The following is a 26,983-nucleotide window of genomic DNA, read 5'->3' as shown; positions in this document are numbered from 1 at the left end:
ACACTGGAAAATTAGGGTTCTAGGCTTCAGGAGTACAGGAGAGTTCTCCACTGCACACTTTCACTTTTGAATTCATAGAATCATAGAATCATAGAGTTGGAAGAGACCACAAGGGCCATCGAGTCCAAACCCCTGCCAAGCAGGAAACACCATCAGAGCACTCCTGACATATGGTTGTCAAGCCTCTGCTTAAAGACCTCCAAAGAAGGAGACTCCACCACACACCTTGGCAGCAAATCCCACTGTCGAACAGCTCTTACTGTCAGGAAGTTCTTCCTAATGTTTAGGTGGAATCTTCTTTCTTGTAGTTTGGATCCATTGCTCTGTGTCCGCTTCTCTGGAGCAGCAGAAAACAACCTTTCTCCCTCCTCTATGTGACATCCTTTTATATATTTGAACATGGCTATCCTATCACCCCTTAACCTCCTCTTCTCCAGGCTAAACATGCCCAGCTCCCTTAGCCGTTCCTCATACGGCATCGTTTCCAGGCCTTTGACCATTTTGGTTGCCCTCCTCTGGACACGTTCCAGTTTGTCAGTGTCCTTCTTGAACTGTGGTGCCCAGAACTGGACACAGTACTCCAGGTGAGGTCTGACCAGAGCAGAATACAGTGGCACTATTACTTCCCTTGATCTAGATGCTATACTCCTATTGATGCAGCCCAGAATTGCATTGGCTTTTTTAGCTGCCACGTCACACTGTTGGCTCATGTCAAGTTTGTGGTCAACCAAGACTCCTAGATCCTTTTCACATGTACTGCTCTCAAGCCAGGTGTCACCCATCTTGTATTTGTGCCTCTCATTTTTTTTGCCCAAGTGCAATACTTTACATTTCTCCCTGTTAAAATTCATCTTGTTTGTTTTGGCCCAGTTCTCTAATCTGTCAAGGTCGTTCTGAAGTGTGATCCTGTCCTCTGGGGTGTTAGACACCCCTCCCAGTTTGGTGTCATCTGCAAATTTGATCAGGATGCCCTTGAGTCCATCATCCAAGTCGTTGATAAAGATGTTGAATAAGACTGGGCCCAAGACAGAACCCTGTGGCACCCCACTAGTCACTCTTCTCCAGGATGAAGAGGAACCATTGATGAGCACCCTTTGGGTTCGGTCAGTCAGCCAGTTACAAATCCACTGAGTGGTAGCATAGTCAAGACCGCATTTTACCAGCTTCTTTACAAGAATATCATGGGGCACCTTGTCAAATGCCTTGCTGAAATCAAGGTAGGCTACATCCACTGCGTTCCCTTCATCTACCAGGCTTGTAATTCTGTCAAAAAACGAGATCAGGTTAGTCTGACATGACTTATTTTTCAGAAATCCATGCTGACTATTGGTGATCACAGCATTCCTTTCTAGGTGCTCACAGACTGTTTGCTTAATGATCTGCTCCAGAATCTTCCCTGGTATTGATGTCAGACTGACTGGGCGGTAATTATTTGGGTCCTCTCTTTTCCCCTTTTTGAAAATAGGGACAACATTTGCCCTCCTCCAGTCTGCCTGTTCTCCAGGAATTCTCAAAGATGACTGCCAGTGGTTCTGAGATCACATCTGCCAGTTCTTTTAATACTCTTGGATGCAGTTCATCTGGCCCTGGAGACTTGAATACATCTAAACTAGCCAAGTATTCTTGTACTACAGTGGTGCCCCGCAAGACGAATGCCTCGCAAGACAAAAAACTTGCTAGACGAAAGGGTTTTCCGTTTTGGAGGTGCTTCGCAAAACGAATTTCCTATGGGCTTGCTTTGCAAGACGAAAATGTCTTGCGAGTTTTTCCGACTTTTTCCCCCTCCCCCCTTTTTCTAAGCCGCTAAGCCGCTTATCCGCTAAGCCGCTAAAAGCTGCTAAGCCGCTAATAGCGCTAATCCGCTAAGCCGTCAATGGGCTTGCTTCGCAAGATGAAAAAACCGCTAGACGAAGAGAATCGCGGAACGGATTCTTTTCGTCTTGCGAGGCACCACTGTATCTCCTTAGTTATTCTGGGGTGTGTTTCCTCTGCTGAATCATTTGCTCCAAATTCTTCAGGTCGGGCATTGTTTTCTTTATCGGAGAAGACTGAGGCAAAGAAGGCATTGAGGAGTTCAGCCCTTTCTGTGTCCCCTGTTTGCATTTCTCCTCTGGATTTCAGACACACAGGAAGGAGTTAAGAAACAGAACGTTGGAACCGATAGTTAAGGAGACTATTTCTCAAACAATAACAACTAGTTCAAGTCAAAAAGTTCAACCCCCTTTTAGCACAGGAAACTTCAGGTTTTGCTTTAAAAAATAGGGCATCATAAGGTGAAACCGCATTTCCCCCCCCAGAGGGTTGAAAGTGGTACAATAGAAGCAGCATTGTCTGTAGTGAGCACACCAACATCCAATCATTGTCTCGGGTCAGATGGTTTTGCAGCTGTTTAAAAATTCTGCATACCCTGTTTGAACAGAGGCCACAGCAGGACAAGTTAGTGTGCAATTATGGAAAACTGTAGCTCTCTCAAAACACTTTCAACTCTCGTAAAAATGACTCTCTCTAGCCACAATAGGAATCTTGAATATCTGTGGGTAGGTGCACTGAATGTATCAGAGGGAGCTGTCCGCAGAGTCCTTATTACTAGGAGTGTTGAAATAGGTTCACAGTTCTGAAACCCTTTCAGGCAGGGCCACAAGACAGAAACACTTTGCTGCTTCAGACTCCTGGCTTATGATCTGTGGTAAAGAGAAACCTGAAGTATAAGTTTAATAAAGTGACACAGGTGTATCTTTTGAGCACATAAAATGGCAGGGGGAAAATATTGTAATGAGGAAGGCCAGGGAAGAGAGAAATTTAGCATTATAATTACCATTTTCTGTTCTATTGAAAATATTCTTGGGACTGAAGTCCACAGGAGAACTGAGGCATCCAAGTGAAATTACAGATAAGGCAGTATAATTGATATCTTCTTGACTACTTATATTCTCACGCTGCATTGTGGCGCAGCTGTACTTCACAGTCTGGGTATGACTTTCTGACTAAAATGGGTAGAAACACACAGCATCATATAGCTATATCTTTCACATATGAAGAAGGAGGGAAGGGATGTCTTCACGCTAAAGGTGGATGCCTGATCTGTATAACACAGTTGTTGTAGCTCTTGCCCTCTTGTTCATTACTTCATCACCATAGTGAATTACGCCTCTGTGAACGTGAAGGGTTTGGGCTTTTTTTTTTTATCCTTCTAAAATCCTAATCTGAAAAGCTGTTCTAACTAAATTTCATGCCTAACCCTGTAATGCCTGCAGAGTAGATTACATATGAACATTACAAAGGCAGAACATTCCTCATATTTGGGTTTTTTAAAAAAAAAAAAAATCAGAGCTGATTTGTGTTAGTAACAAAGTGGTATCACTGCTACTGTGGTGAGGCCCACTGTTCCCCCCTAAAATAATATAATGAACAAAATTCCAGCTAATATTATAGAAAACAAAAATCCAGCCTAGTGCATGTGCATGCACCCTCTTAGTTAAGGGGAATGTAAGTTGAGTAGTTAATGTGCATAGCAACCAGTCATTGTGTGCATTCACCAGGCCTCATAGAGAATGCACACATAAAGAGGGCATTGTGCACATTTTCTGCTCAAAATATACAATCTCCCAACAGGTCTTGGGGAATGTGCATATATTGGCTAATTTTTCTATATTCTCCCTAAGCTTTTTGTACATTGTTCCTAAGCTTAATGGCAGCATGGGGGGTGATTTCTATAGGAATTGTGGGAGGGAAAACTGAAACATACACATTCCCCAAGACCTGTTGCAGATTATGTACATATACTGAGAAATGTCCACAATTCTTTCTTCATGGATTATGTGCACATTCTTCATGGGGCCTGGTAAATGTGCACAATGGCTGGTTGTTCTACACATTAACCACACAAGTTGCATTCTCCTTAACATACCACACACATGCATGCACTTGGGATTTTTGTTTATATCTATATCTATCAATATAAAATAATGTATGTTTAATATTACATCTGTGTAACGGAATCCTCCAGAAAATGGATATATAAAAAAACCAGTTTTCTGGAGGATTCTATTACAGTGGTGTAATAAACATGGCTTTTAAAAAGTAACTCTAAACAGAATTCCATCTTTTATCAATGCTTAGTTGAGACACCTGTGAGGGTATGGTACAATACTGAATGGAGACAATAAGATTCTCTAATCATCACTTGATTAACAGAAAACCTTCCTGCCACAGCTTGCTGACCAGAGATTACTAACAGCCATTGACTGAAGTCACAAGCGGCCTTGCTCATAAGTAATGAAATAATCAATATAGTAGTATGTTTGCTGGGTAAGCACAAGGAGCTTAACTAAGAGTCAAAAGTCCAAATGGAAGTGCACAGCTTCCAGTATGTATAGTTCTTTGGTGTGGGTGTACAAAATAAATCCTAAGATTCAAATCTGGTTTACACCTTCTATAGGGGCACACCTTTACAGACAGGAAGTGAGTGAGTGAGTTATTTAGCTAGCTATAGGATTTTTATACTGCCCTTCATCAATAATTCCAGGGCTTTTTACAACATACTCAAACAATAAAATACAATAAGCAGTTGAACAATCAAAACAGAAATAAAACAGCAATTAAAACAGCAGCAAATCATCAACTGGAGTCAGTTGTCTCTGCATGTGATATCAGCCTTGACAAATTTCATGGTACAATTTCCAGCACTCACAGAAACAGCCATGAATGATTATCTAACACATTTCATTGTTCCCATGGAAACAGATGTGGGAGTGATTCCATGTTATTCTCTTTATAGGAGCACATGACACACACACACACACACACACACACACACACACAGATACTAAGGTCCAATTCTGTTTTCTCAGCAACATAAGCTACAGTTTGAACAACAACAACAACAAAATACACCTGTAGTTTGTTAAGTTTTACTAATGTAAGTGAGCCCTGGTCTAGGAGCTTCTTCTGCATGCAGTTAGGTGCCCTGGCTTCAAATATTCTATTTGCCAACTATCTTTCCAAACAAAAGAATACATTATATGAGAATTTTACAAAGACTCTTCCTTAGAAATAATAAAAAAGGAATGGAAATCTATTTGCTTCTGTAAAATGTAGTTTAATGTTGCTCAAAATTCCCTTCCTTTGTGTTCTCAAATGCAAGCCACTGTCTGATGAGAAACTCAGATAACTTTAAGAAATAAACAATGCAAAAGGCATTAAAAATTGGACCAAAGTTGTCCATCATTAGCAAGTGATGTTACCATTCATCACTTACAATGTTTTATGTCTAGCTTACATAATAAAATATATTTGAATCATGGAATTTTCTTTTATAAATAGATAAAGTTTCTGTATTTAGATAATAATTTTGTTTTGCCAGTTGAATGGAATCAAAGGATTCTCCACAGCTTATTTAGCCTATTAGAAGAAACGTTTTTGTGTCAAAAAGCTTTTTACTCTAACATAAAATAGATGTGCTTATTTAGTATATACTTTCTAAAGTGCTTTAAATCTTTCTTCTTCTTTTTGGTCTAGTAACCAAAAAACCCAAACAAACCCCAATTATTTTGAATCATAAAAGAATTTCAGTTTTAAGACATCTCATGCGGCAGTTATATGATTCTGTTTCTTTTCCTCATTACAGAAGAGGGAGAAAGATGAATTCAAACTGTCACCATGTGCTCTGCCATGATTAGAGTTTCACTGGGCCTCCACAGTGCCCTTAACAGGCGAGTGTTAAGTCATTTCCAGCAGATACAGTTAACCACTCTTCCACAGGGAGCTTTTAGGCATGAAATTACCAGATCAATGTAGGCACACAGTACAATATATTTTTAACTTGCAAAGTATGTTTGATGGGTCCATCTGTCTTAGTTTCCTACTTGACTTTTCCCACCCAGCTCTATTTCTGAAGACCAACAGCATTCTTCAGCAGCCATTTTATAAACATTACTTTGTCTCCAGTCATTACATTACTTTGATCACGTAAAATAATGGGTGGTGGTTTACTTAGATGTATTGGTTTCCATGATGCTTTCAGATTTCTTTTCAAAGCATCATAAATAAAGGCTAAAAGCAATTAGGCCCTAATCAACAAAAGCTATTAGATATTATTTTAACACTAAGTGTTCTTTTCTATATTGATTCAGTATTTTGTCTTATAAACTCTTCAGAGAGTTCACCATTTCCAGCAGCTAGGATAGCTTGTTCCTACTTCCCTGCTATGATTTACCCCTCAGATTGTTAGCAAAGTACTGCAATCTTGCAGCTGCTTAGTGTGGAAGAGATGATAGTTGAAAGCACATGCTTTGCATGGAAAGTCCCAGGTTCAGTCCCTAGTATCTTAAGTTTTAAAAGGGTCAGGTTGCAGGAGAATGTGATGTGAAAGTCTGGAGAGGCGAACCGAACTCATAAAAGCACAATGGAATAAAGGCAGAACTGTTGCAGGCTGTAGAACACAAGTCTCTTTCTGTTCATTGTCCTGGGGGAGTCCTAAACCACTGAAGGAAGCAATTCCCTTCAGGCAGTATTAGCATTTGTTTATGAAACATCTGAGAAGATCCCTGAATTACTGCACAATGCTGATTAAGGGAAGGAAGCCCAGTGAACAGCAGTACCCCAGAATGTTCATATACAAGGAAGTTATTCTACAAGCAAGAATTAATTTTTTGGTTTCTTAATTACAGCACAATACAGTATCTACTTAGAAGCAAGTCCTATTTACTTCAGTGGGGCTTACTCCCAAGTAAGTGAGGTTAGGACTAGAGCCTTAGCCATCCATTTTTGCTCAAGGGTATCAAAGATTATATATTTTCATCACTCAGACTTGCATTCCGAGGAAAGATTTGTGGGCTTTCTCTTTTAATCTTAAAACCATTCAATATATGGCAAGTTCAGTTTTTCGTATTCCCATCCCAACCATTTTTAAAACAGGTTGCACCCTAAGCAGTTTTAAAACATCCCATTTCTTTACAAAGATTACCACATCTATTTCTCTCCTGAAACTGACACAATGCCTGGCTGCCTGTCAAATATTCCTGCCTTCCTAAGCTGTTTGGGCTTTTCTCTCAGCTAAAATAACAAGAAACGGAGGTACAGAGTTTCTGCAAGGCTAACAGAAGGTCTGACATAGGTGTGCATGCCTTGCTATTAACTCTTTTGAAACTATGAACCTTAGTACAGCAGGTTAAGGGGACACAGTGTCTCCTAATAAAAAGGCTTAAATAAATCCACACTAGGGATTAGTTTGCTTTATGGACATAGCAGAGAAAATGTCACACCCTATCAAATGCTCTGTTCTGTAAAGCCAACTAACATTAATTAAACTGCTGGCCCACAAACTCAGGTTTTGCTTTGAAATGTGGCAATTGTAACAAAATTATCTACTTTATGGTGTCCATTCTTTTAAATATTCCCAATATGAAATGAATCCACACACTTGACAACATCACCATATTCATGGGTTGCAAAGTTGGAACATTTCAGTGAAGGAGACCACACACATGGGGCAGTGTTTGCTGCACAGTACTTGCATATATTTCCTCCCCTGCTTCCCATTGCCATTTATGCAATGCATCTTATGCAGAATACTGTACACCAAAGTAAAGGTAGGAAGAACCACTTTCTGATCCTGACTTTTCCCTGGACTTGGCTTTGTGAGGATGGAATGTGGAAGCAGGAAGCAGCAGGAGGTATTAATTAATTAACCAGGATTAATTAGCAGGCAGGGACATGGGTGGCACTGTGGTCTAAACCACAGAGCCTAGGGCTTGCCAATCAGAAGGTCGGCGGTTCGAATCCCCGTGACTGGGTGAGCTCCCGCTGTTCGGTCCCTGCTCCTGCCCACCTAGCAGTTCAAAAGCACGTCAAGTGCAAGTAGATAAATAGGTACCACTCTGGCGGGAAGGTAAATGGCATTTCCGTGCACTGCTCTGGCTCGCCAGAAGCGGCTTAGTCATACTGGCCACATGACCCAGAAGCTGTACGCCGGCTCCCTCGGCCTATAGAGTGAGATGAGCACCACAACCCCAGAGTTGTCCACGACTGGACCTAATGGTCAGGGGTACCTTTACCTTTACCTTTAATTAGCAGGCAGCAGAAAACAGTGAATGCAGGAGGCAAATATTCAGTCTTTAATCCTGGTACCAAGACAAAAATATTATCAAAAGAACTTTCCGTTAAGGTCTATTTTTAAAATAAAGAGCTTTCTTATTTACTGAAAATGTATACGAACATAAATCTCCATACACTTTCCCTTTCTCTCACTCACTGACCTTTACATTAAATTACCCTTAATAGTAAATTAAATTATTATTGTGTGGGGTGGTGGAAGATGTCTTTATGTTAAACTCCATGCCCCATTGCACTGGAATGGATTTAGAGGAATCTATCCTTGACCAATAAATTACCCTGTTAATTTTTTTAAAAAAACACTACAATAGAGTACTATGAGAACCCAAGATTGCAGAATACAATATTGCCTAATTAAGTCTGTATTGAGTATCACCGTCTCTGCCACGAACCCTGCCCATAATGTATTATTATTATTTTGACAAGACATTACTGAACTTATATTTAAAGGCAGATTCAGATCCAAAGTTGCTTGATCTTACAATGCCAATTATGTAAAATATATGCCTATCTCCATTTTAACATCCTTTTAGGCAGCAATCTTATGCACATTTACTAGGGAGTGTAACTTAATAAAATGGGATTCCATTTAGACATGTCTAGGACTGCACAGGGTTAGTTTCTTTATTGGCACATGATCAATTTGCATATTGGCTTTAGAGTTTCACTTATTCATTAAACATTATTCCTCATAAAGTTCATTATGAAGCGGCCACACTTGTAACTTGTGTTCCCTGGCAGAATAGCATGCTTGTGTGTTTTTCAAAGAAGTGACTATGAAAAGATTGCCAATGGGAGGGGTAAGGATTCACATATGCCAGCCTTTTTTCAACCAGATCTTTTGGAGTCTAACTCCCATCAGTCCAAGCAAACACATCTGTGATGCCTGGAGCTGATGAGAGTTGAACTCCAATATATCTGAATGTTACCAGGTTGGAGACTATGATATTATAATGGGTACTTGTCTTCTGTAGTTCTTTCCTGCAACCACTGGAGAAAGGCAGGGATTCTCCCCTGGTGTGTTGGGACTTGTTAGCAGATCCGGTTCCTCCCTCTTAGGGAGATGGTGGTCATGGCAAGAACAAATTTTGGTTGTCTTCCAAAACAAGAAGGGGCACTGTCACTTTACTGAAAAGAAAAATCAGCCTCTAATAAGAAAGGGAAACCAGAAAGATTGAAGCTAGGGAACTACTGGTAATCTATTCCCTTCCCCCAGGGAAAAGAGCTAGGGCTATAATCAGCATTTTTATTCTCAGGATTTTCTGGTGAGAACAGTGGCAGCGGCCACCAGAAGTTAGTTGTTTGCGCCTCCCCAGCAGTCAGCAACCCATTTGTCCAACAGGTAGTCCTGGAAGTTAGTTGTGATCTAAAAGCACTGAGCAACTCAGAATCAATGTCCTGTTAAATGCTGATTGGTGCTGCCTGCAAACTCCTTTTTGGCCCACCCACAACTTCATCTGCACTACATGTGTGCTGCCTCCAAACTCCTTTTTGGCCCACCCACAACTTCATCTGCACCACATGTGGGACAGGTGGGTGGTGGCTTGCCAAAATGCCCTGAAGGTTCAGAGGAAGTTTAGCTGGCCTTGTTAGATCTACAGCCTGAAGTCTTCCCATTCCAGGCTTAGAGTGACCCAAGATAGAACTGGCAAGCATGTCTGGAGAAAAGAAGGAAGGAAAAGGAGACAAGCAGCTGAAGAGGACAGATGAAATAGAAGATGAGTGTCTAACTTGTGATATTTCTTTAGAAATATTCCACTATTGTGTTTTTTTGTTTTTGTTTTTTTGCAACCATAAAGACTAGACATTAGTTTTCCAAGAGGAAAAGCTGAGAATACAAAGTGCTGAATGCAAGACAATGAATATATTAGATATAAAAATTGGTACTTGCATGGCATACAGCTAGATGATTAGATTATCCCTCTCTTTTCATCACTGATGCCAACTTTGCTTTATCAGCCATACCGTTATCTAGTAAAAGTTGTACCAAGGAGAAGAAGCAGGGAAATTGCCAAGCATTGTGCTTCCCTTTCAGTTTTCTCCTTCCTTCCCACCATTATCTTGCAGCACAGTTGGGAGAAAAAGGCTGAAGAGGTACCTTTGGATCAAGAGAATTCTCTGACCCAAGGCTGGATGAATTGAAACTTTTGCAGAGAATGTGGGAAATAACGGACAGCATGACAATGTTTTTCTTGCTAAGTCCTTGATCAAAGCTCCCTTCAGTGTTCTCAAGGGTCCAAACGCCATATTTGCCTTAACTGGAATGGGAGATTACAATCTCTTATTGATTTTTCAAGACTGTGAGCACTTCACAGAAAGGACTGCCTTTTAAATTTGCTTCCATGCTTTATTTTGGAGCACCTAATTGTGTAAAACAGATACAGCAGATAGAGCCATATTTGTCAGTGGGATTTAAGACACACGCATCTCAATCACATCATTCTACCATCAGTTTTTCTGTATTTATAGATTTCCTGAAAAATATAACATTAAAAATTCCCCGGATTAGACAGTGTCACTAAATTATGTCCACTGACCACTTTTCTTGGACTTTAAATGAATCTAGACAGAGGAATTAAAAGTCCATCTTTAAGGAATAAATCACTGTGTGGATCATGCAAAACTCCAGAAAGAGCAACAAAAAGCACTCATTTCAGGAGGCTTGCCTTAAGCAAAGTTTAAAAATAATAGGCACAATCTAGCCAGTTATCCCTTTCTAAGTCCCTTTGATTTGCCAAGGCAACAGGCTTAAATTCTACTCTCTAGCATTTAGACTAGGCAATAAATCCTACTGCTTACTTCTGAGTAAAATCACAAAGGATTGTGCAATTAACCATGAATCTAACTCTGATTAGAATCAGAACTGAAAGCTTTAATCTTGGCTGAATCATGCGATCAAATTTATATTTATATATTTCATATGGGATACAGAAACAATATTATTCTTAACATGCAGTAATTTTCTGTGAAATATGTATAATTACTGCATAAATTTAGATAAGATGTCTTCTCAAAAGGATTATTACCAGCAGTCATGCATAGTAACTAGCACCCCTGTAGCATAATAAAAGCCTGAACAAGTCAAACAATCATATCTTTTTTCATACTGTTCTGGGGTATTTTTTTTTTTAGTTGGAAAGAAAGAATTAGTGATCCATAATGTCTGAGTCCTAGTTGATTTTTTTTTTTTTTTTACTAATCATTATTGCTCTTCAAAGGAGATGAGGGATTATACAAATAGGGCAGCCTCAACATGGAAGTGTTCATATCACATTCTATGTATGTGGTGAACAGTGAGAGTAGAGCAAATTTTCATTTTTCCATTCCTTAATTGTTCTGTGCACTTGCTCTGCCCTGTGTACCACTCCTCCTGGTTTCCAGTTAAATTAGGAAAAGTTATAAATTTATTGGAGTACAGCCTGGAACTAGAGAGTGGGCAGTTTACCACAATTTCTGGTGCCTTTGATTGCTTCCTCTGCTTTATGGGTGTGGGGGGCAGTCTTGATGCACTGAAGATTTTTGTGCAGCATTTTACTGGTGCATAAAGATACTTCTGTACATTGGTCAAACACCTGGCAAAAAGATCTTGATTCAACCATATGTACCATCACTTCAAGGGTGATTTGCTGCAGTGCTTAATCAACACACACAAGTAATACAAATGGGGTAAGGCAAAAATTAGTTGAAAGCTCTTACAAACAATGCATGCATACTGCTCTGTACAAAATTTGGAAATAAAAAAATGAAATGAAAAGATAAAAAGTTTAGAAACACTGGAACTCCAGAACCTAGTGGAAATTTTGATTGAGGTTTACTGGGAAGAAATCATGCAAAGCAAATCATACCCTGGTAAACAACTGAGTTGTATACTCATGGGCTAATTTCATGCTTATTTCTTGGGTGATAAAATAAGGAACACATGCAAACATTAACGTTTTGAGATATTTTGTCTGCAATGGCCACCAGATGAAGTCAAAGCAAGACTTCAAAAGTAGCATTTTGCTGATATATCTCTTTGGAGATTTTCATATTGAGGGTATTTTGGGACAAATGACTTTTTATGCAGAAAATTATATGATAAGCAGATTGTGCACAGTCTTTTACCACCTGAGAAATAAATGTACAAATTGACTTTGATGATGGCAGTTTCACACATTTTGGCTATCAAGTGATCATTGCAATCATCATATAAAAAGGTAACATGTGATCTCACCCTAAGTCAGAAAGCATTTTAGTTCAGATTATGGTTGCTATAAATAAAGACCAAATAAAGCTTTTCTCTAGACTTGCTTCTGTTCCGCTGCTTGTCAGGCAAGGCAGCATATGTTCTGCAAATGATGTGGAAATAAAAGAACAATAAAATAAAAGGTTATAGTCCATTTGTTTAAAACTAAAGCTTCCCATTTGTAGTCAGCTTCATTCTGGGAAGGAGAAAAATGCTCAGAGCTGATTTTTTTTTTAATGGACCAAGATAACAAATATTTTTGTATGATCTAAATCACTAACAGTTAATCACTGCATATTACTATCATTGTATTTTTCCTCAACCTCATTAAATACAATTTAAGATTGTAGAAATCAAACCCTGGGTGAACCTAAAAATATGTCTGCAGGATGAAGATGGATGATGACCTCAGTTGCTGCTCTATTAGTTTGTTTGCATGTTGGATGTTTTTGTGATTATAGTTACTTTGAGATTTAACAGTAGGAGGCTAATGGAAATGTTGTTTGCTGCCATGGCAGACTAAATCAGTGGGGGAAGAGAAAGAAATGTGTTTACACTTGAAGATGTCACATAAAGCAGCTGGAGGCTCCCACTTCCAGACCTGCACATTCCTTGAAGAACTCATCTGCATTATTACACACTCCTTCACACTTAGAAATCTATTAATTTTCTATTAGTTGCATTGATTTTCTGGCAGATTTGTAATTTCTGTAATAATTTACAGAGTACTGTAGAAATTAACTATGTTCCGTAGAAAGATAAGCATTACTGAGAAATAGAACTCTGCACGAGTTATTGAACACATCATTGACCGTCTGGCTTCTCTGCTTCAAAAAATTCTACATTAATTACAGCAGAACTGATTGGTGGATTTTGTCTCCCTGCGGAAAATTCTGACTGTGCCACCCACCATGATCCTCAGATTCAACTCTATGCTAGGGATAAACATACAGTTTAATGTATGACATGTCGGATTTTGAAGTGGAGGTTAAAAGAAAAAGACAACTACATATATTAACAATCTGCTGTGCTTTAAAAATAATTGTGAAATACTTAACTTGACTACGTCATACTTTATGAAAATATTTTATATTCCCTGCATTGCACCCTGCATCTCTGCTGAGATAGGAAGTTGTACAAATCATGACATCTGTTCCGTAAACCAATTTAGATGGAGTACCTCTGCTTAACAAAATGTGCTGTATGTTTCCCTTTTACAACTGTCAGGATCTTGGTGACCCACTGCACCTGGTCTGCCTCCCGTCAGGCTTCAGTTATGGAGGGGAAGGGAGAGAACAGCACATCAACTAGTTTCATATTCCCTGTGATGTTTTGAAATCCTGTTTCCTAATTTGCAACCCCCTAAACCACCCTCAGGGAAATTTGAAAGGTAGTGTATGATATAGGGCTGGAGAAAACTCCTGTCTGAAACCCTGGAGAGCTTCGACATTATCAGTGTGGTTATGGTACTAAGTAGATGGACCAATTGTCTGCACTTTCCTAGGTCATACAGTCCTGATTTTTATTTTTTATTTTAAAATCCAATTCGGTACACACAACATATTGGCCAGTAGCTGTTAATAAATGTTGGCACCTATTGTAACAGTGTTTTAGTTTTTATTAATCAATTTATGTATTTATAGGTTTTTACAGTAAAGGGTTATGTATAGTTCTTTATAGAGACAGTGTGGGGTAGTGGTTAGAGTGTTGGGCTAGAGTGACTTTGGGATAGTCATAGCGTGAATGAGGATAAAATGGGGAGGAGGAAAGCTACATACACTACCTTGAGTTCCTCAGAGTAAAGGTATATTTAAATGTTATAATAAATACAGCTAAAAAACCTGTATTAATTCCCACAATATGTCTACAAGTTATGGTTTATACTCCACAAATGAGGAGTTAATGCCTAAGTGACAGGGTTAGCCATGACTTCCCAGGATAAACTGAGACTCCTGGGCCTTTTGTTTCCAAGGCTGGAGGAATACACATATCTATATTGGAAGGCTGCACAATTTCCCTGTGCATCTTGTCTGCATAAAGTAATGGCTTTCTTTACATGTATAGATGTTCTGTGCAATACTGAATTTTCAATAACCTTTGGATACCAGTGACAACACTGGCATGAAGGTGAACTTGATGGATGGATTAGGAGATAAGTTCTGGTTCAACTCATCTCCTTGGTGCTTTCATCAGTTTACAGAGAGATTGTAATGAGTTCCATAGAGGCACTGCTAGCACACACAGCATGCCTTTTCATTTCTGTTGCTAGGTTTTTCATCTCACAACCAATTTTATCATTTATGCCATTACATGGAGGGAGCATAACTTAGTGACTGCAAATATTTCTGGTAGTGCATTTTCATATTTCTTGCATAAAGATTGTATAATCCCCCACTTAAGGAAGCATTTTGTCTAAATAAGAAGAACTTGCTTGTAAATATGAGTGTGTTGTATCTGATTCATTGCTAATAAAATGTATTGTTGGTTTTTTTAAAAAGCACCCTCATTTTTCCAGTGACTCTGCAAAGAAGCCAACAAGAAAAAACAACTCATTTATAAACATTATTTGATATTGGGATCCTATTTGACACAAAAACTTGCCTATGGAGGACAAAATCACAAATAGGGTTCAACATAAAATAGATAATTTCTCCACTCCTTTTGGAGCTATACAGCCCCTGAATTACACAATGCAAGGTATATGAATTATTGTCAGGAACTAAACAGAGACTGGGAATGGATGGATGGAGGATCAGCAAACTTTGTTGGAACTCTAACAATTCTAGGACTGGAATCACATTTTTATCAGTGCAGTTGCATGCACTGAAAAAAAATGTGTTTTATCACTTTTAACAACACAGAGCCTAAAGGCAAAGAGCAAACATAACCAACCGTTAAAGACTCAGAAGAGTCAGTGACATGACATTTGTCTGAATTAAAAACCCACAAAATTCAGCACCTATTCCAGAATACCACCACAGGTCAAAAAAGTGGAAACAGCCAGTGCTAGAAAAGAAATGCATGATCACATGGCAGTCCAAAGATGGGAGCCTGACTAACACAGGCAGAAGACCATGGCATGACTAACAGGTGGTACACCTACTACATCCGCCTTCTATAGGTACCGTCTTGCACATGCAGAAAGATTAACATATTTCCTGGCACAAATGTGTTTTAAAAAACAAACAAACCATAAGCTTATAGTTTCCTCAAAAACAGACAACAGGGTGTTTGGTGACTCAATGAAATGCTGTGTGTGTTGTATTAGATTTGGGATAAGAGAATACTCAGTTTTGACAGACTGTGCTGACCTTGCAGAATAGAGGGCAGTAAACCAAACAGCACAAAATGTGACACACGCAGCCACAAAAGGAGGTCACACAGAATGTCTATGGATCATAGACCAGATAGATAGCTGAACAAAGGAAGATGTTCCATATTCATTACTGTTGGCTAGGAAAGCTGATGATGACACATTTAGCAGGGCAGCAGACAATAGCACTCTCTCTTGTGCTTTCTCTCTGCAGGAAAACAGGCTTTAGTTTGGAAAGTTTTCATTCTGTTAAACAGTTTGCAGGGATTCTGCACGTACAGTACAAGCCAATTAATACATTTTACACAAAGTCTGTTCATTAATAAAATATGTAAAGAATTTTCTATAGTCATACATTGAGTATCCAGTTAACCAGCAGCACTGGTTCCTTATAGTATCCTTATAGAGATGAATATTTGCCCCAAAGGAGCACTGTCAAAGCTACTGCTGTGTCTAATCTCTGAAAATTTGTGAAGTGTGAATGCATTTGATGGTCTTGTTTCTGGGCTGCAATGTACTCTGCCTACTTTCCTCATCACTTGTAGCCTCCATCTTGTTGATCAATAGCAAATGAACCTCACATTTATAAAAGGGTTTATAGCGTTCAAAATGAGTAGCAGCTGCAATTACTGCGGTTTTGAAGTAACAGTAATTACAACAATGTTATAATGTTTTAAAACATTATGTGTGTTAATTGGTTTACCAATGTGAAGATGCCTATGTCATCAAAAACTGTTTTGTAAATTACCATTGGAAACAATGTTATATTTCATTAAAAGCTTGTTGGAACAAAAACCAAATACAATATGTGATTACCATGTTTGTACTTTTCTGCTTTTCATATAAATATTTATTAAATTTTTTGAATACAAATGCACAAGTAATAAACAACCTTACTTATATCATAACGTGGTTTCATCACTTCTTTGGACTCCCTCACGTCTCCCGCTCCCATTTACATTGTAAAAAGGTTTTTCCAAGCAAATTATCAACTTGTTTACGATCTTATATCCACTCATTTAAATATAATCTAGCAATTCTCCAAAAAGTTTATGTTTTCTTTAATCTCACTTATCATCAAATTCAAATCTAATTTAGTGGTGGCCAATTTTTTATAAACTAGCATCCTTCTTAACATTCAACCAAATTACAATGTTTTTGTAAATACGTCTTAAATTTCTTCCAGTCTTCCTCAATCCTCTCTTCTCCCAGGTCTCGGATTCTGCCAGTCATCTCGGCCAGTTGCATATAGTCCATCAGCTGCATCTGCCACTCTTCCAGTGTGGGTAGATCTTGAGTTTTCCAGTTTTTAGCGATGAGTATCCTTGCTGCCGTTGTTGCATACATAAAAAATGTTCGGTCCTTCTTTAGCACCTTCTGGCCGACAATACCCAGAAGGAAGGCCTCTGGTTTCTTAGTGAAGGTATACTTAAATACCTTTTTCAGCTCATTATATATCATTTCCCAGAAGGCCTTCACCTTAGGGCATGTCCACCAGAGGTGAAAGAATGTTCCTTCATTTTCTTTACATTTCCAACATTTATTATCAGACGAATGGTATATTTTGGCAAGTTTAACTGGGGTCATGTACCATCTATATATCATTTTCATTACATTTTCCTTCAGAGCATTACATGCGGTGAAGTTCAGCCCAGTGGTCCACAACCTTTCCCAGTCCTCAAACATAATGTTATGCCCAATGTCCTGTACCCACTTTATCATAGCCGATTTAACCATTTCGTCTTGTGTATTCCATTTTAACAGCAAGTTATACATTCTAGATAGTACCTTAGTCTTTGGTTCTAACAATTCTGTTTCTAACTTCGATTTCTCCACCTGGAACCCTAACTTTTTGTCATTTTTAAAGACTTCTTTAATCTGAGCGTAATGTAACCAGTCTCGCACTTTATCCTTCATTTTCTCCAAACCCTGCAATTTCCAATTGTCTCCATCTTTTTCTAATATTTCCCAATATTTTGGCCATTTGGCCTCCATATTGGGTCTTTTTCGGGCCTTAGCTTCCAGAGGCGAAAGCCACCTCGGAGTCTTGTTTTCCAATAAGTCTTTGTATTTTGTCCAGACATTAAATACTGCTTTCCTAACAATATGGTTCTTAAAGGCCTTATTGATCTTAACCTTGTCGTACCATAAGTATGCATGCCTGTACTTTTCTGCTTTTCATTTCAGCCTGACTCACTTTTTTTGCGATCTTTCCATGTATGCATGTCCAGGTAATTCAGGATAACACTTCATGCATCTGATGAATTAGATTTTGGTTGACAAAAACTTGTAGGTTTCCAAAGAGCCTCACACAGATTGTACAGGATCCAGACTTTATCTCCTGCAAATGGAAGGGCTCCTTCCATCCACAAAAGTCTTTTGATCCCCTGCTCGAATGGAGAAAGAAGTGATTCTGTTGATTCCTCTTCCCACTGCAATTCCTTATCTACCCAAACTGCTCTGGGAGGTTAGGGAATACTCTGGAATAACAGTAGAGGAAGCTTTCTCTTTTGTTCCCAAATGAGACAAGAGAGTTTGAGACAAGAGAGACCACATAAATGAATGAACGGATGGGCTTATAGAACTTTCATTAGCCTTTTCCAGGCATGTTGGGTATGATGCCTGGAACCTTCTGTTCTATGGCAGGAGCTTCCTGAGTGGAGCTCTGCTTAGGGGATATTATTGCCTGTGGCAGCAAACTCTAAATCTAACCCAATATCTTGTAATCCTTATAATATCCACATTAGGCTATTTCATTAATTCCATATTGCAGATGTGAGGTTTAGGCTAAGAGAAAATGCATTTATGTGAATGCACAAATGATGAGTCCATGGGTGCGAGGCAGAAGGTGTCCATTTTGAGTGGAGAAGGTGGGCAGGGAGCTTTTACTTGCATTTGCTTGAATAGTAGAACGCCTCACACAAGTAGAACGCCTCATGCAATCACTTTATTAGGGTTCCTGATTGCGCAGACAATTCTACCCTTGCTTGAATAATAGTATTAGCCCACTGCAGATCTTCCCTGCTCAACATGGGAAAGATTGGAGACAGTACATGGGGAGAATGGGGTGGGGCTTGTGTACATGCTGCTACCCCAATCCATGGGCACAGAGTTCATGTGTTCAGGCAAATGCCTAAATGCTATTAGTGGCAAAGGGTGAGATCTGAACTAAGTTCCTGATTTGTGGCACACACCCTTTGCTATTATACCACGTCACCTCTAATAATAGGAAATTTATACATTTTTTAAAGTAGAAATAATGTCTTCAGTCTATTTCCTATGGCTGTTTGAAGGACAAAATACACTTAGTATTGCAATAGTCTTAAGTATAAAAAAGAGGTCAGCTAAAGATTGTTTATAGAACCATAACTTTAAAAGGATCACATGCTTGAAAGAGAATATAAAAGCAGGTCAAGGTACAAGATGAGAAAGCTGAAATCTTTTTTTTAAAAAAAATAATATTTATTAACATTTTAAAGACTACAAAAAAAGACTACAAAAGAAAGAAAAAAATTAAACAAAACAATACAATTCAATACAAAAACAAAGACACCACACAACACCAACCCCAAAACATTAAATTAACAAAACCAAACTAACACATTTTAAAACACATCTAATAAGTTCAGTATCTTAACTTTCATTCACTTGTTTCAATGACCTCCTCACACCTCCCTTTAATTAACTGTTTCAGCAATTCCTTTCCATCTTCCTCTGTTTTCTGTCCTGTAATTTATCTTAACATATTCTAACCTTATTTTTCCCTTTAATATATAATTGTCTTAACATATTTTAACCTTATTTTCCCTTTAATACTCTAATAATCTATTTGTACTTAATTCCTTATAACATTTCTACTAAAGCCTTATAACTCCTTTCCAACATTTTTCTAACACTCATTAATTTTACAATATTTTTATAAATAGTCTTTAAACTTTTTCCAATCTTCTTCCACCGACTCTTCTCCCTGGTCCCGGATTCTGCCGGTCATATCTGCCAATTCCCTATAGTCCATCAACCTGGTGATCTTCTGTCTGATGCTCTTAACTCTTTTCCAAGAACCTTCTGCTAGTCTTCTTCATATTTATACATGAGCTTTACTTTGTCTTCCACTGATCTTATTTTCATTTTCCTTCCTTTGAGGCTAAAGAGTAGATCTTGGGGAAACTCCCACCTAAAGATGATTTTATTCCTTCTCGACAGGGCAACCAAATCTCCATAGTTAAATCTAAGATCCAAAAGGTATTTCAGGACGTCTTTCAAAATTTTCACTCTTGACTGTTGTTCTTCTAAGTTCTTCTGGTAGTTCCAACAGTCTCTTATTTTGTTCTTCTCTTTTTTCCCTCCTCTTCCAAGTCCGAAGGCCCTCACAGTTTTAATCTCTTCTTGACCCAAGTCCCGGTCCAAAAAATCATCAAATTCCTGTGTGAGGAAATCTATCAAACTTTCCTTCTCCAGTTCAGGTAGGGCTCTGATCCTCGAAATCTGATTTTCTTTAAATTCAATCATAGCAGGCATCAACTTATGGTCATCAAATTGCATCTGTAAGGCTGGGACTCTCTCTCTCTCCAATTGTGTTACTTTAGGTTCAACGGCAATAACTTTCTCCCTAGCCTTCTCCATAGTTTGCCATGTCAAAGTAGATTCCTGTGTCAGTTTCTGAATAGTTTCTGTATTGGTGTTCATTTTTTGTCCCAAATTGTCGATTTTGGTAATTACCACATCCACTTTTTTGTGAAGCTGTTCCAATGAGTCACTTATCTTACATAATACATCCACTAAGGCCTCTTCTGTCAACATTCTTAACCGATTCAAGGTCCCCAGAATCTCACAGGTTTTTATCTTGCAGCTGGAAATTCCCCCAGCTCAACTCTTGTGACAGTTTCAAAGGCTTCCTCTAAAGGGAAACAGTTCCTCTAGAGGGAAACAGTTTCTATTTGTATTAGTCCTTTTAAACTCAATTCAAACAATAAAGTTAGTTTCAATTTTCTGTTACTTTTACTCCTTTTTAAACGGAGACGGAGACAGTGGAAACAATGTATTCCTTATTTAACTAACTGTCAGTGAACGTTCTAATCACGATCAATAAGCATTCCAGAACACGTCAGTCCTGTTGGCAGCCCGTTTACAGGATCCAGGATCGGAGCGGTGGTATTTTAACTCTGTTCGCTCTCTCCTGCAGGTATACTCAGTCCAAAACTTTCCCCCCTCTTCTCCTGCCACCAAGGGGGGTTTAGTATTTTTTACTGATGGAAATTTAGTTCTTTACAATAGGCTTTCCCCTTATGCTGTACATATGCTCAATCATATTTCCCCAGAATATTTACCATATAGCAAATCAGGTAAGTGACCCATGCAAAGTGTTGCCAATCACTGAGATCAGGTGACCATCTTAAGCATCTTCCGTGGTCTTACTACAAGAGTGCTTTTAATGCCTGGAATGGAATTTCATATATGCAAGGCATGCATGCTTTGGATGTTGGTGAAGTTCCTCAAGTTTGTGCTTGGAAATTAACTTTGGGGGCTTGTAAAGCCCACTTATTATTGGTAAGGAAGCCTATACCAAATCCAGAAATTGCAAATATATATTACTTTGCTTTCTGCAGCTGTTGCTCTGTGGTGGATTTCTTAGCCACACATTTAATAAAGAGCAATAAAGCCATTCTGTCAAAACTCTTGAGGCAGCAAAATTGAAAAACTTGACAAAGATGAAAAAACCTGCAACCTAGAAACGACTTACTCTTGGGTAGGGTCACAAGAGTCTCATTGAAGTTTCCAGGACTGCTGCAGAACATATGGTTTGTGGACTGTAGCCATTAAATGCTAACATTTACTACTCCAACTAAAGAAAACAGATAATAAAATAAAAAGCCAACAATCTTCTGTGGTGAAGTATCCTATATATCAGATCCATAGAATTTCCTCTTCTGTTGTATATACAAGCATTGCTTCTGAAAATTATATACCTGCTCCCTCTTCCTGGAGCAACATGTTCAAGCCAGTTTGTCAACAGTGAGGTCAATTATCATTGGTGGATGTCAGGTTGTTTTTATAAATGCCTGTTTTGTTTTTTCAAATGTACAAACTAAGAAGGCAGGGGAGTGAAACAGCAATAAAATGTTAGTTCTCATACCAACTGTAACATCTATATCAACTCTCTGGCCAGGATCCAGAGGGAAGTGTGGGACGATTCTGCACTCACATCCAAAAAGTTGTTCATTTGGAAGGTGTCTTTGAACTTCAGCAAATTTTAAGAAATATACACATCCACTGTCAGAGCTGAACAACAGACTGGGTGGAATGGGGGTTACAATTCAGTGTTCCCAAGCAAGTCCCAACCCAAGGAGGAAGCCTTTATGGTAAGAGAAATCCAACGGTCAGCCCTTATGTGCTATAATTTCAGAGACCACAAACCTTGTATACTGCCCAGGGCACTCATTCCAGTGGCTCACCACATGAAACAACAGCACACAGACTCAAGAGTTCCTCATTTTAGCCCTGGCAGCTCCTAACACTTACACATTAGATTAGGACCACTTCTCATGTTACTCACATTGTTATACATTGAGATCCATGCTGGTATATGAGGATGTGTATGTCTAGTGTTGTGAGAAAAGACTCAGCTTGTATTCCCTCTCCCAGGAGACACACCTTCATTATGAAGTTAGCATCTCCATAAGCTTCACACCACAAAATGCACGTGGTTTCGCACACTTGTGAGCTTGCGTATATAAAAACATACTATGAGAAAAACTCCTAAAAGTCAACATTCCTGTGTTCTTGAGGTAACTTGAACTAAAGTTGTCTAGTCAGACAACTAGATTTTCAAAGAGTTAACATCACAACTTTTGTAACACCTACACATTCTTTTTTAGCGTTTCCACTTAAGAGACCGCTGAGACAAGTTCAAGTTTCCAAGCAGAGATAAGAGAAATGTGCCCAAACAATTTACAATACACACAAAGACGATGGATGGGAGACAAAGACTGAACTGAACAGAGTAGCGATGACCAAGTGAGATCTAGGAGAGCTAAAGAGAAATGATTTATAACCTAAGCTCATGAAAGCTGCTGCTTGATAGCTCAGGCAATCAGTGATAGGGCTTTGCACAAACCCTGAGACAGACATGCTATCAACAGCCAAAGGGATTTAGGGCAGCAGGAACTGCTGCTGTCTATTATTTGTTGTTTCTAAGGAACTGGAAGGGCAAAGAATTATCAACCTAGCGCATGAAAGAAATAAAGTTGAACAGTGAAATCTTATTTTCAAGGTATTTGATTTAGCCAGATCCTCAAAAGAATACTTTTCACAAAAAGTTCTTTACAGCCGAACCTGACAGCACAAGGGGCTTACAAATGTCTGGACCAGTATCTTTAGTAACCTGACCTTATATTAAGCTTCTGCACTTTCCTTTTTGTTTTTCTTAGCTAACAAGCTACCATGATGGTTTCATGCAAATCATTCAGCCCTTGTTCTGTACAGTTTGCAGTTGTACTTCCAGTATTTTGCCTTTTAAAATCTGCCCCTAAACTGAACTTTGCTTTGCTTTTAGAGCCATTAAAATGAATAGGAATTGCATTGCTGTTAAATGCTTCAAAGATTTGTGTCATTTTATGCTAACAGAGAATGGTGTTCTAGGGGCAGAAAAACCTTCTAATTTATTTCTTATAATTTATTTATAAATTGTTTTCCTAAGCAGTATATTTACAGCATTTACTATTTCACAGCTGACTGTAGGAGCTGCTTGACAGTAGAATGGACTCACTCAGAAGGCGGTGGACTTTCTTTCATTGGCGGTTTTTTAATCCATCTATCATGAATGCTCTAGCCGTGATTCATGAATTACAGGGGGTTGGACTAAATGATCCTTGGGGTCCCTTTCAACTCTACAGTTCTATGATGCTATGGCCATTTTTTGTGACGTTTTTCTGCAGTACTAGTATTTGCTTTGGCTCTGCAACTGCTTCTCCCAAATCCCAACTACAAAAGCAATGCAGGCAAATTTGAACCTTAGCATGGACCTCCATCCTGAAGCAGTCTCTCTTTGCAGAGATTTGGAATTTTAATAACCTGCAAGCTAAGCAATACATCTCATTTTTAAGATGACAGAAAAAAATGAAAGCACCACTATATAAAGGAAGAACCAGGTTTGGGAGGGGGAGGAGGGGAGCTGGAATTTGCTCAGAGAGGAGTCTGTCTTGGAGGGATTCTGTGATTCCCAAGGGGATGGGGGTGGCACTGTGGGCTAAGCCACCTAACCTCTTGGGTTGCCGATTGTAAGGTGGGAAGTTTGAATCCACGTGACAGGGTGAGCGCCCGTTGCTCCTGCCAATCTAGCAGTTTGAAAGCATATGGGCAAGAACAGATAAATAGGTACTGCTGTGGCAGGAAGGTAAACAGCGTTTCCATGCACTGTTAGTCATGCTGGCCCCATGACCCAGAAAAGTTGTCTGCGGACAAACACCGGCTCCCTTGGCCTGAAAGCAGAGATGAGCGGTGCACCCCATAGTCAAATTGGACTGAACCATCCAGGGGCCCTTTCCCTTTACCTGTACTTCCGAGGAACTGCTATTTAGAGACACACTTCCTCCATTACTGGAGGGTAGTCAGGGCCAGTCCAAGACAGTTTGGCACCTGAGGCAAAACACAGAATGGTGCCCCACTCCTCATCAAGGAAGAAGGGATGAGTGAAGATCTATATCAGCAACAAGTGGGGGGGGGGGATAAAGATCTACATCAGGATCTGATGCCCCTGTCGATCCTGCTACCAGAGGTGGTCGCTTCACCTTGCCTCATGGATGGATGAGGGTAGTAAATAACCATCTTTAGTTGAAAAACGTCACATGGTTGTACAGCACATACCCGTAATTTCAACATTTCTCATGTTCTGTTGAATATATTTTTGAAGCTAAATGTGATATAGTATATTTCTTTAAAATTACATCCTCTTATTTTGCTTTTATCTTATTCTACTTGTTCAGTGACAAAGGAGGATTAGTTAAAAAAACCCAAAACCTTTCACAAAGCATTGGTATGGAGATAGTAATAAACCATTTACACATTTACAGGAATAGTACTTGGAGGTCTCTTATTGCCCATCACAGGTGGTGCATGTTGTGCAGGAGATGAAAGCTCCCTTGTCTGCTCTTTAAGAATACATATTTAAAGTGCAGCTGGTGTATCTCCCTCTTAATTTAATTCCTTTTTACGATACACATGTGAGAGAGCTATCTATTTAAAGTCATTCCCATTAGTTCAGGATTGTTGAATATCAGATACTGTTGCAAAACAGTTTATCTTTTCAGTTTTAACAAAAATACAGATGACAAAGCCTCAGGAAGGTATAGTACAGGTAGGATATGTTTATACCAATAAAAGACATTGTGGGTTTGAAGCTGTGGTAGCATTGCGGGCTTCCCACATGGAACACAACAAAGAGCACATTAATCTGCGGTAGATCAGGATCTTTCATATAGACTGCCAAGACAGAACTAAACTTTATTTCTCATGCTCCCTACCAACACTTCCATATGCTTGCGATGGTTCATGGTAAGATTTAATAGTTTATTCACATATTTAAAACTAATGGGAGAAATTCAACATCACACTAAGGCAGTTATTCTTTCAGGACAAGCATTTCAGCTTGTGAGATGGAACAATCCCCCACTCTCTTCTAAGGCTGGCCCACGACATTTTGGCACCTCAGGTGAACTGCAAAATACTCCCCTCCCCACAGGGAAGAAGGTGTAAGTGAAGATCTACATCAGGATCTACTATTCCTGTGGATCCTGCCACCTGAGGCAGTAACCTCACTTGGCCTCATGGGTGGGTGGTCCTGCTCTCTTCCCCATCAAATGCTGTTCCAGATGTTCTCCTGACTCCCCTAGAGCAGGAGTCAGCAAACTATGGCCCCTGGGCCAGATCAGGCCTGCCAGGGTTCTAAATCCGGCCCGCCCAGCCTTTTAAGAACCCACCACAAAGCCTAGACTCCCGGCGATGGCGACGGAAGAGGCCAAGCGGCGGCGGCTCTGCCAATCAAACGCCATGCCTGGTTAACCTTAGCGTGGGGACGTCTCAGCCAATCAAACGTCACGCCTGGTTAACCTCAGCGTGGGGACGTCTCAGCCAACCAAACGCCACACCTGGATAACCTCAGCACGGCGTGGGGATGTCTCTGCCAATCAAACTCGGTGCTGCACTGAGGTAAATCAGGCGCAGCATTTGATTGGCAGAGCCACCACCGCTTGGCCTCTTTCTCCCGTTGCTGTTGCTGCCCTGGTGCTCCTGTGGCTGCTGTTGCTCTGCGTCCCCCGTGGAGGATGATGAGGCTGGCGGTGAAGTGGCCCAGACAGCGCCCTTCACCTCTGGGGAGCAGGAGGATGAAGGGGCAGAAATGCCTACACAGGGTGGCAGCTGCAGATGAGGCACCAGCTTGTCCTTGTCTCTGCCTCCATGCTCCTTGAAGAGGTACACTGGGCAGTGTGCACCGCTCTTGGCCAGCTCCTGCAGGCTCCTGGCTTCTGAGGCGCCCAGCTCCCCCGAGCATGCCAGCCCACTTTCCAAAACTTCCTGTCTGCCCCCCCAACAGTGTCTGAAGGACAGTGAACCGACCCCCTGTTTAAAAAGTTTAAAAAGTTTGAGGACCCCTGTCCTAGAGCAAATTTGAGGGATGGAGGCCAGGGAAGGAGGGTGGGGGGAGTCCCATTGTGCATGTGGAAGTACTTGCTTCAGGTTTCCACTGATGGCATGCATTAGCTGAATCCCATTCATCATGTTGTGCATTTAAAGCCAGTAAATGATAAAGGGTACCGTAATTCCATGCAAATTTCAACCTACACTCATTTTTAAAAAATAAATAAATAATATGTCCCCTATCATTTAAAGATAATTTTCCAAAGTTTCATTATGTGGTAACAAATAATGCTTTCAAAATAGAATTGTACACATGAGCAAAAGAGCCAGAAGCTTGGCATGTGTGAGTCAAAATGAATAGGAAACTGAAAATTATAACAAGCTATGTATAATTAAAATTAATGACATTTGTAACCACGTACATATCCATGGCCAAAACAAGGATGTATTGCTGAAAGCAATTCTTTGTAAAGCAGAACCAATGCCCCCCCAACTCACTTCACAGAAGTTTGAATTATTCGTGACAAGTTACTTATTATCATGAAAAAATGAGAATTTGGCCCATGCTTTAAAAATAACCCTTCTTCAAGATTCATAAATGCCTGATGAATTTATTTTCAAGGTATTCAGAATGGTTATGGCTTAGATTCATCCTCCCCCCATGTATGGTTAGTAACAATGGACAATATAAAAGTGAAAAG

At 39.6% G+C, this 26,983-nt stretch overlaps 1 protein-coding gene and 1 long non-coding RNA gene across 3 annotated transcripts in view; one reads left to right on the top strand and one right to left on the bottom strand.

Annotated features, from left to right (window-relative positions):
* The window catches only part of SASH1 (SAM and SH3 domain containing 1), a gene marked incomplete at its 3' end in the record, with an annotated part of 506,774 nt that overhangs the window by 290,479 nt on the left and 189,312 nt on the right, over window positions 1–26,983 (bottom strand). The gene's annotated exons all lie outside the window — the stretch shown is intronic.
* LOC309337680 overlaps window positions 1,630–26,983 on the top strand; it is a 318,963-nt gene continuing 293,609 nt past the window's right edge. Inside the window, exon 1 of the long non-coding RNA XR_014154478.1 lies at window positions 1,630–1,704. This is a non-coding gene — a long non-coding RNA (uncharacterized lncRNA). The remainder of the gene's footprint in view (window positions 1,705–26,983) is intronic.

Source organism: Podarcis erhardii, assembly GCF_964252035.2.
Source record: "Podarcis erhardii genome assembly, chromosome: 3".
NCBI classification, from domain to species: Eukaryota; Metazoa; Chordata; class Lepidosauria; order Squamata; family Lacertidae; genus Podarcis; species Podarcis erhardii.
This window is presented reverse-complemented; position numbering and strand designations above follow the sequence as displayed.